Source organism: Aegilops tauschii, chromosome 2 (assembly GCF_002575655.3).
Source record: "Aegilops tauschii subsp. strangulata cultivar AL8/78 chromosome 2, Aet v6.0, whole genome shotgun sequence".
NCBI lineage: Eukaryota > Viridiplantae > Streptophyta > Magnoliopsida > Poales > Poaceae > Aegilops > Aegilops tauschii.
Window position 1 is genome coordinate 427,692,984 of NC_053036.3, and position 10,940 is coordinate 427,703,923.

A 10,940-nucleotide genomic window follows, 5' to 3' on the forward strand; every position below is an offset into this window, starting at 1 on the left:
GTGATAAAAAATATTTATGTTGATAATTCAATGCCGAGCCACGACGAACCACGCCGAATATGGGCCTATTCTCGCCCATATGGGGCCTTTATTCGCCGAAAGTGGGCCGAAAACTGGGCCAATATCGGCGCCTGGGGGCGACGGCTGGATGCCCAACCGCCCCCAGCGCCGATTATATCGCCGGCTCGCCCCCAAGGGCGATTTTTATGCCTCCTGGGGGGCCAACGGCTGGAGATGCTCTTATCCCCATCGCAGTGGTACTTTAAAATTCAGTGACCGATTTCCCTTATACACTAGTACACAAGTCGCTTACATAAAGTTGAGACCACATCAGCACCACTAGTCGTAACATTGGGAATTCAGATAGCTCATCACAGTTTGTGACAAAAACGCACAACACTTTTCTGCCCAATTCTGACACCCATATTGTTGACTCTTTGAAATTCAGTCAGGGTAGTCTTGCCCCATAAACACAAATCGGATTATCTAAAGCAAGACACCAAATCACCACTGGTTATAACACTGGAAATTCAGACAGCTCATCAAAGTTTGCGCCAAACATGTGCGGTAATTGCTGCAGAGAAATGGCCTAATTTCTGTCACCCACAGCAATGAAACTCTCAAATTCAGTCAGGGATTTTTGTCCCTTAAACACACACACACACGCAAGTTGGTTACCTAAAGCAAGAGACCAATTACCAACACTAACTATAACATTCTGAATTCAGATAGACGGTAATCTGTCCATAGAACCACACATACATAGTTTTACTTAGTCTGCTTAGGTCTCAAATTACAAATTCAATACATGTCCATGGGGCTGTCACATCGAACCCGCATGCCTGCAATTTTTCTAACAGAAAACTAACGACAACTAGGCACGGAGCTTATCTGGGTCCTACATCCATGAAGAGCACTGGGAACATGAACTGAAATTGAATTCAACAAAAAAAGTTAGAAATCTATCACAATGAAGCATACCATTCAGTACATCTTCAGTTACCGCATCCAACACCTTTACTTTCTTCAGCCAATCAATTCTGTAGTCCATCAAATCAGAGTTCATCATCATGCTGATGTAATCCCAGTCCACTTCATCGAGTCCCCTGAGCACTTCATGCATCGCATCGAAACATCCCAGAGTTAGTATCTCCAGCAACAACAAATGATGCAGCATAAGACCAACAATGAAGGTGATCCTAATGTGGAATATGATGCCACAGAAGCTTCACATCCGCAAGGTACCGCACTGCATGAAACAACCATTACTAAACACAAATTATTAAATTTACTCCACTCACTAAATAATCTGATATTTTGATGCACCTTTTACTTGACAATTTTACATAGGCATTTTTTGTGCTATAGAAATTAATCGTCTTTTACACTGTTATAACACTGATCATTGATTTACTGCACATCAAGATTCAAATCGTTCTTCACAGTTTTCTCCCTCTGTTGTATCAAGGAAAGATGTTGCTAATGAGAGCCCCTGAGTTCAAATGCTAAACTTCCTTTAGAGGAAATACAAGAATCTAGCCCCGATGCTTATCTCACCAAGTCAGAGAAACTACTTCCTATGAATGTTAAAACAGTAATGCCCTAGATTTATTCAGTATACAGAATTTTGCATCTAAAAACTCTTATGAGATAATGCTGAACAACACTAAGGTCAATGTAGAAACTTTGCTAGACTATTAACGAGTGATCCCTGCTCATTGAACCTGTAACAATTCATGCATAAACCATATAAAATGCATTTGTTCATTCATTTTTAATGTTAGGGCAAAAGTGTGTACTTACACAACTAACTATTATGAGACATTGTTCTTAAATCATATGTACAGATTCAGTTCAGCCTCTACATGAAGCTTCATTTGATTTATCGAGGAAAGCCCACTATGATCAAAGGTGATCAGGACAGCACAATATCAGATGTCCGTCCCTCAGCTAGTAAAGAAGTTGTTCAATCTGAAAATAGTCATAGTTAAAAAAGGCGCGCCTAAGCGAGCGCTTAAGCGCGCCTAGGATCTAGGCGTTGGCAAAACGCATTGCGCATAACTACGCTTAATTTGCGCATAAGCATGCGCTTTGGTCAGTAAAGCGCAAGGCGGTGGCAAAATGCACAACTAACGCCTAGCGCTTTTTTGAACTATGAAAATAGTGCAGTTCAAGGACCACTCTCTGCAGAGTTAGTATCATCATTTCCTCAGAAGAACCTCAAAAAAACATCACCTGAAGAAAAATGGAACCAGCAGCAGCAAACAGACCAATCCAGCACTAGATTATCTAAAGATAACAACATCGAAGCCAGTGGAACTAGAAACCCGAACACCTCATCAATAAATACAACCTTCACCAGTCAAGGAAAGAATGCAGGGAGTTGAAGGATCTAAAAACCAACAATAGGCTGGCCAAGCTGTCTCTCAATCAACACAGGATAGCAAAACACAAACTGAAGAAACTGAGGCACGAGGCACTGCATCTGACAAACCTGAACGATAAATTATTTAGAAACAACTCTCAGTGTGAAGTTAACTAAACCATATCCTCAGGTTGCAATCGTCCAGACTAAATCTAGATCATAGCAACCAGGCCATCGCGGAGCAAATCAACATCTAGCCACTTCGAACAAATACAGTTAACCAGGAAAAGAATTTGATGCATACCTCTTTGTCCATCCGGGCGCCTCTGGGTTGACCCTGTCAGTTGACTGCGCAGACCCAGTGGGAGATGCCTCCCGTCGCTGGCGCATGCCGCCCTCTGCCTTTTCTGGGCTAACACCACCAAACTTGCTGCCCGCATCCAGAACCGGCATTTGAATCCGCCGGCATGCCAGGGTTGGCTTGACCTGGTGTTAACTATGCCAGAGGGAGCGGACCTGGATGTTCAAGGCTGTCGGTGAACTCCTCCCAGAGTGGGAACCTACAACACATGGCCATGGGCGACGGCCGGTCTCGGCGTCAGCTTTCTTCTCCGGTCTGCCCACTGAACAACAAATCTCAGAAACTGCAGATCTCTAGAGAGGATAGGTGCACTAACTGGTCGACAAGAACTCAAGCCCCACATCTTCCATCCTGACCCGGAGTCGCCGGGGCAACGCGCAGCCGCCGCAGGCCCTAACTTATTATGGGAGGTCGTAATCTGATCCGTGGCTCAACACAAAAGGCAACGTTTTGGTCCACGGACCAGGACGTACATGCGCGGCGGGGCGTACGCCCATACGATTTGGGCCCATGAAACCGGCCCTATTCCATACTGTATAGCCATCGTATGATTCTTTTCCGGTGTTTCCTTTCAGATGTGTCAGACCCAATTGTTCGAATCCGAAGTCACGGACGGACGCCGATGATTTTGGGAGCATCTGAGCTCGAGCACCGAATCACTACGTCCGAAATATAGCAATTGTATATGTTTCTCATGTATTAAATGCAGCCAAATTTGATTTATTCCTCACATGCACAAGAATACAAAATTCTACCCACGACAATTGGACATCGCATTGCAGAATTGAACAAGCAGTTAACTAAACACTACAACAAATGAACCAAACATTAACTGAGCACCACATTACACAATATAACATACTCATAATAAAACACAATACATTTGCACAATATAACATACTCCTAATCTTCTCTATAGCAATTGTATTTGTTTCTCATGTATTTTGTAAAGAAAAATTCAATTTATTTCTCACATGAAAGACAATACAAAATTGCACCCTGAAGAATTGAACTTCACATTTGCATAATTGAACCAAACAGTTAACTGAACACGACAACTAATTAACCAAACAGTTAATAAGTGAGCACCACATTGCACGACATATAGAACATATACACTAGAGCAACAGATTGCATGGTAAAAAATAGATAGCACAATTCACTAGAATTTGTTAAGAAAAGGCAGTAGCTAGCGAACTGAACATGAGTCCTTATAGTGAGCTAATAAGACAAGCTACTCCTCATCCTCGGAGATATGGATGACAATTGGCTCCTTGGACATGGAAGAGGGCGAGGCCTCCGCATCGTGGGTGCCCTCGTCATAGTGGTGAGTTGCCTGAGCCACTCCGGGCACCAACCTGCTGGCTCTCGAGTTGAGGTAAGCACGTGCACGTTGAGAAAACACCTCGTAGTCTTTGTCGAAGGCACCGAGGGTGGCCTCAAGAGAACGCCACGAATTGTCGTTTAAAGCAGCCAACCGCGTCGCGGCGTCGGCACGCGAGGCGTCGACGGTGGCCTCGACGGCGAGGTGCTCCTCCAAGATCTGGGGGTCGATACGAATGGCAGCCATCGCGACCTCATCCGCGCGTACGGCCGCGACTTGCTTCTTCGCTGCCAAATGCTCGAGCTCCTGGCTATGCTGTGTGCACCATGGCTTAGTGCGGCCCTTATTTGGTGGAGGGGTCGGTGATTTGGGTGCAAGGTGTCGCGCCGGCAGTCGGGGCATGTGGGATGTGGAAGGAGGAGGAGGATGGGGGTTGGGCGTGGATTACCTGCCTAGATAGACGAGGCCGAGCAGCGTGAAGGAGGGTCGCCGGCGAGGAGGCGGCGCTGCAAGCAAGGAGTGAATGTTTCAACTTGAAAAGGAAGGCGGAAACAGGGGAAATGTGGCTTTTGGTAAGGGGGAGGGGGCGGGGAGGTAGATATTTCCGCGGAAGCCGAAAATTTTGAATTGGTTCAATGAAAAAACTGGCGCGCAAAGTGTCATCAGACACGGTACCTTATGCAAAACTGTGTATGATATGTGAACATCACAAACAATTCAGATAGCTTAACCCATGTGTGATGAGTTTGAACGTCAAAAATTCTCATTCGAATTTCCCTGGTTATAGTGGTTATCCACGTCATTGCATAATTTGGGTACACAAAGGAGACTACAGCATACCCACACTTCTTAATCGAGCAAGTTCAATAATTAAATAGAGCTAGCTGACCTAAAAATTACTCTAACAAATTAAAGACCAGCGCTCTTAATTAAACAAAACAAAGAGTACTACTACGGCTGGTGCTCGTCGATCTCCGCCACCTCTTCCATGTCCAGCTCGCGCCCGACGGTCTCCTGGGGAAGGGGCTCCATGGCATCCATCGCACCATACTCGGCAAGCGTCTCGCCATCCGTGTCCGCCCTCTCTTTGGAAAAGGCCGCCATGAGCTGGGCGTGGGCGGCCATGATCTGGGCTTGGACGGGCTCCGTCGTGGCAAGGTATGCGGCGGAGGAACGGATGGCTGCTCGAACGCTCTTAGCGATTGCCAACTCTTCGACCGTGGGTTGCCGACTGTTGTCGGAGAAGCTTCGTTCGATTTGTGCGGTGACCGCCACGAGCTGGGCATGGGCGGCCTCGACATGGTCGTGGGCGGCCTCCATCAGGGGTAAGGCTGCCGCTGCAGAACAGACAGCTGTTGTGCTGCTCTCGCCAGTTGCTATCCCCGAGGCAGATGTTGCTGCCGCCACGTGAGAAGCAACAGCGGGCGTTTGGGCTGCCTTGGCCGCCCGGTCGCAGACTGCGGTCATGCTCATGAAGCTTATTAGCACGCGCATGACGGCTGCGACCGCACTCTCTCCGAAGTGGGCCGCCGAAGTTGCCTGATGACGCGGGTCCACGTCCCCATCTTTCACCGGCGACGATTGAACAGTGCAATGATATTTGGGGAGCGAGCTAGTGTGCTTGACATGCCGGCTGTGGATTGTAGCCGACACACCTTATAGCGTAAAGCCATAGGCGTACTATACACCGACGGTGCTCCAAGATATTTTGTACATCATCTCACACGGTTGGTGGTAATAAACTGTGTGGGATCTACTTGATTTTTCATCTTGAATTGAATTACATAATGGGGTAACAGCCGCAATGGAGGGTGTTTGAATTGCTAGAACTTTTATCTGCAGTGAACATGCAACTATATGTGTGTCATAAAAAAAATTAAAATTATTCAGGGTTTGTTTGGACATTTTATACATTAAATTGGTTTTCTAGCCATTTCAGGTGCACAATTCGTAATTAAACTATATGCACATGCTCCTGTGCACCAACATGGGTTGTAAAATCGTATATGTGTCCATGGGTTTATGCTTATGTCCCGTGCAAGAAATGGGGATGAATTTCGAACACCACGGCACCGTGGCTCTCTGGCAAACGTTGGGTACTTGCTTTTGTAATTCTAGTAAATCCAAAACCCGTCTGAAATTCATGAACCTTGGCATGATCATGGAATGGCATCAAAATGCTGGGGTAACAAATATTGTCCCATTTGGGGCAGGTTATGGTATAAGCTTCTCACAAACCAAAGCTTCTCACAAGAAGCCTCATGGTTCCGTTAGGAAAACGTGTCACCTTTGTGGACAAAATGATATTCGTTGCCTCTTCTTCCTTTCAATTTTTTTCCTGGTGTCAACACAGAACAACAGGAGTGTCGTGTTAAATTTTGGATTTTTTGGGATCGTTTGGACATTTTTATACGTTAACTGAGTTTTCTAGGCATTTATGTGCATAATTAAAAATTTAACTACATGCACATGCTCGAGTCCATAAAAAAGGGTTGCAAAATCAAATGTTTGTCCTTGGTTGCAAGCTTAGGTCACATGCAAGAAATGAGAATGAATGTCAAACACCTTGACACTGTCGCTCGGCCGCTAGCATTGAGACACATGGTTTTAAAATTCTAGTAAATCGAAAACTCATGTGAAATTCATGAAACTTGACATGATATCTTGGAACGGCATCGACATGCCGTGGTAAAAATATTGTCCAATTTGGGGGCAAGTTTGGTATAAGCTTCTCGCAAATAAGAGCTTATCTCACAACAAGCCTGATGGTTTCGGTAGGGAACGTGCCACCTTGGTGGACCAAACGATATCTGTTGCCTCTTATTACTTTCAAAATCTTTCTCGTGTCAACATAGAACAATAGGAGTGTTGTGTCAATTTTTCGGATTTTTTGGGGTTCGCTTGGAAATTTTTATACATTAACTGAGTTTTCTATGCATTCATGTGCATAATTCAAATTTGAAATACATGCACATGCTCCAGTGCATATAAAAGGGTTGAAAAATCAAATGTGTGTCCTTGGTTGCAACCTTAGGTCCCATGCAAGAAATGGCAATGAATGTCAAACACCTTTGCCACCGTCGCTCGCCCGCTAACATTGAGATACATGGTTTTAAAATTCTAGTAAATCGAAAACTCGTCTGAAATTCATGAAACTTCACACGCTATCATGGAACGGCATCAAGATGCAGTGGTAAAAAATTATCCCATTTGGGGCAGGTTGGGTTATAAGCTTCTCACAAACGAGAGCTTCTCGCAACAAGCCTCATGGTTACGGTAGGGAACGTTTCACCTTTCTGGACGAAATGATATTCGTTGCCTCTTCTTGATTTCAATTTTTTCTCTAGTGTCAACATAGAACAACAGGAGTGTTGTGTTAATTTTTGGAATTTTTCGGGGTTCGTTTGGACATTTTTATACATCAATTGAGTTTTCAATGCATTTATGGGCATAATTCAAATTTGAACTACATGCACATGCTCTAATGCATATAAATTGGTTGAAAATTCAAATATGTGTCCTTGGTTGCATGCTTAGGTCCGATGCAAGAGATGTGAATGAATGTCAAACACCGTGCCATCGTCACTCGGCCGCAAACATTCAGATACATGGTTTTTACATTCTAGTAAATCCAAAACTCGTCTGAAATTCATGAAACTTGGCATGCTATCATGGAGCGGCATCAACATGCCGTGGTAAATTTTTGTCCCATTTGAGGCAGGTTTGGGTATAAGCGTCTCACAAACCAGAGCTTCTCACAATAAGCCTGATGGTTTCGGTAGGGAACGTGCCACCTTTGGGGACGAAACGATATCCGTTGCCTCTTATTGCTTTCAAAAATTTTCTAGTGTCAACATAGAACAACATGAGTGTTGTGTTAAATTTTGGAACTTTTCGGGGTTCGTTTGGACATTTTTTATACATTAACTGAGTTTTCTAGGCATTTTATGCGCATAATTCAAATTTGAACTACATGCACATGCTCTAGTGCATATAAATTGGTTGAAAAATCAAATCTGTGTCCTTGGGTGCATGCTTATGTCCCATGCAAGAAATGTGAATGGATTTCAAACATCAGGGCATTGTTGATTGCCGGCGAAACATTGAGATACTTTGTTTTTAAATTCTAGTAAATACAAAACTCGTTTGAAATTCATGAAACTTGGCATGCTATCATGGAATGGCCCCGACATGCTGTGGTATTTTTCGTGTCCATTTTGAGAGAAGGCGCACTCGAATAACAGCCAACAAAGGCATTTTGAAACTAATAGCTGCCACTATAACATCTCTAATGTTTTGTATAATTTAAATCGTGTGCGTTCTGTTAACCATTCACGTGACGCCATGCCTCACTCTTTTAATGGCTAGGAGGTGCCGTGCGGACAGGTGCTCGACTAAATGGGAGGCGTGCGAGCTGTACTCGAATGCGCAGGCTCACCGTGAAGCGTGCGATCTGTACGCCGCGCAGGCTCACTGGGAAGTGAGCCCTTTGACTTCCATGGCCGCCCGCCTTGCTCGCATCCCCTCCATTAATGGCGCCAAAGCCGTAGTTTAATATGGGTTTTAAATATAAAACACTCATCGCAAAAGTTTTAGTTAGAACACCTGTATGCAAACCGACAGCTTCCCCAGGAAGCCTAGCAAAAATGTGCTGAGCAGGATTTGTGCAGCTCTTGATCGCAAACGTTTTAGATAGGACACTCGTATGTAAATCGACAACTTCCCTAGTAAGCCAAGGGAAAATGTGCCGAGCAGGATTTGTGCAGCTCTTCATCGTAAACATTTTAGATAGAACACCTGTATGCAAAGTGAGAGCTATGGTCTTCCGCAGTAAGCCAAGGGAAAATTCGCCGCATAGGATTTGTGCATCTCTTCAACACAAATGGTTCAGATTGAATAAGGTATCCAAAGCGAGACTTCGGCGCTAAGCCAAGAGAAAATCAGGCAAGCAGGATTTGTACCTCCCTTCAATGCAAACGGTTTTTTCGGATGACCCGTGTGCAACCACGTACAGACAATTTGGTAAAATTTGCATCTGTCATATTGGGTATATTGCCATTTGTCAAACCGGAAATCTTGACATTTGTTGATCTAGTAACATTGCCATTTGTCAATCCTTGTAACACTGCGATTTGTCGAACTATGCAGCTAAAAATCACTAGCACTATCTAATTTTTGCAACTAAAATTCAGTAATTAAGCATAGATTTCATTAATAGATTAAGCAGTCGTTCTTAATTTATACAAACAGTTCAACTCGACAGCTGAACCGACCAAACTTTTCCCCAATTGTTTCCAACCACGTACTGAAATAGCTAGTTCAACTATATATACTAGCTAATTTTAAGTACTTTGCACAGTTCCACCACATCTATAGTCAGATGAACTGAACAAAATAGCCCCTGAATACTACTACTACGGAGGGGCTTTATACTACTTCCGGCAGCCTCTCCTCTGCTGAGCGCGCTCAGTAAGAGGAAGAGGAGCCTACCGACGAGCTGGACAACTGCAATACGGTGCCTGCCGCTGCTACACCTTCGACGACGCTCACCTCGAACGCCCTCTGCTGCTCCAGATGACCCCTCTCGAAGTGGCTAGACTGCTCGTAGGTCTCCTGATTCCTTGCCTCTGCGTTGGCGTGTGCTGCGGCCACGGCAGTGGTAAGGCTCTTTGCATGCTCGACGAGGCGCTCCTCCTCCTCCCGCAGGAACTCGATGTAACGCGCAAGGTCGCTGACGCACGTGCCGGCCTCCACCTCTGCCTCCCTCCTCCGGGCGGCGGTGGCAGAGCGGGTGATGATCCCGGCGGTCGACGGTGGGCTGGCGGCCATGGCGGCTGACAATGGGGTGGCGGCCACGACCACCACCTCCCGCCTTCGGGCCGCTGTGACGGAGCGGGTGATGGCCACGGTGGCCGGCAGTGGGTGGCAGCCACGACAGCCACCTCCCGCCTTCGGGCAGCGGCGGCAGAGCGGGCGATGGGCCTGGCTTTTGACGGTGGTGTGGCGGCAACGGCGGCCGGCAACAACTGCTGACGGGCAGCGGCGGCGGAGCGTGTGGTGGGTGTTCTGCGCACACCCAACAGGCAGTACAAAAAAAGACACATCCGTGACATTCTGGGCCAAACGATTTTTTTTCTGTCATGCTTATGACACTTCTATGACGATAATTGTGACAAAACCCGGTATCATCGTAGATGTGGTGGGCTCCTACTTCTATGACAAAAAAATCATGAACGAAAATGGGCTTTTCGTCCTGGGCGGGCCGGGGACGCGGCTACATGACATTCTTTGGGCTGTCGATGATGAAAAATCCCATGGTAGATGCGAGGGCGAGGAAAATATCGGGGAGTTCCCGGTTACGGTGGGTGGTCGCGGCCAAGAGATGCGCGTTTCTCTCATACACGTACGTGCGTGGGTGCGAGGCGTTGGGCTCTAACTAAACCCGAGCGATTGCACTACAGGCTACGCGTTACTGAACCCGAGCGATCGATCGATCCCTGGCTGTTAACTGAACCCGATCGAGCGATTCCTTCGCTACTGCTGCTAATTGAAGACGATCAAACCGACTGCCTCTTGATGAACAGTGAGCATTGTTGGGGGGTTGGATGAACAGGACCCCGTGGTAGTAGAGGCCGTTGCCGCTGGATGAACAGGACCCCGATCGAGCCGGTTGGGGGTGGATGAACAGGACCCCGTGGAGGGCTGGATGAACAGCAGCCGGTGGAGGGCTGGTTGAACAGTAGCCGGTGGAGGGCTGGATGAACAGTAGCCCGTGGAGAGGGCTGGTTGAACAGTAGCCGGTGGAGGCTGGATGAATAGGAGCCTGTGGATGAACAACAGCTGGTGGAGGCACGAGGGAGACGCCGTGGATGAACAGTCGCAGGTGGAGG

General features: G+C 46.4%; 1 long non-coding RNA gene across 4 annotated transcripts; it reads right to left on the reverse strand.

Annotated features, from left to right (window-relative positions):
* Window positions 1-695: 695 nt before the first annotated feature.
* Window positions 696-3,211, reverse strand: LOC141041710 (uncharacterized). 4 transcript variants are annotated; one of them, XR_012202932.1, is made up of 3 exons: window positions 3,043-3,175; window positions 2,670-2,925; window positions 696-1,249 (listed from the first exon to the last, which is right to left on the reverse strand). It is a non-coding gene; the product is annotated as an uncharacterized lncRNA (long non-coding RNA). The 4 variants fall into 4 exon arrangements; XR_012202933.1 differs by having other exon boundaries at window positions 696-1,113; window positions 3,043-3,174; XR_012202931.1 differs by having other exon boundaries at window positions 696-1,113; window positions 2,670-3,211.
* Window positions 3,212-10,940: the final 7,729 nt, after the last annotated feature.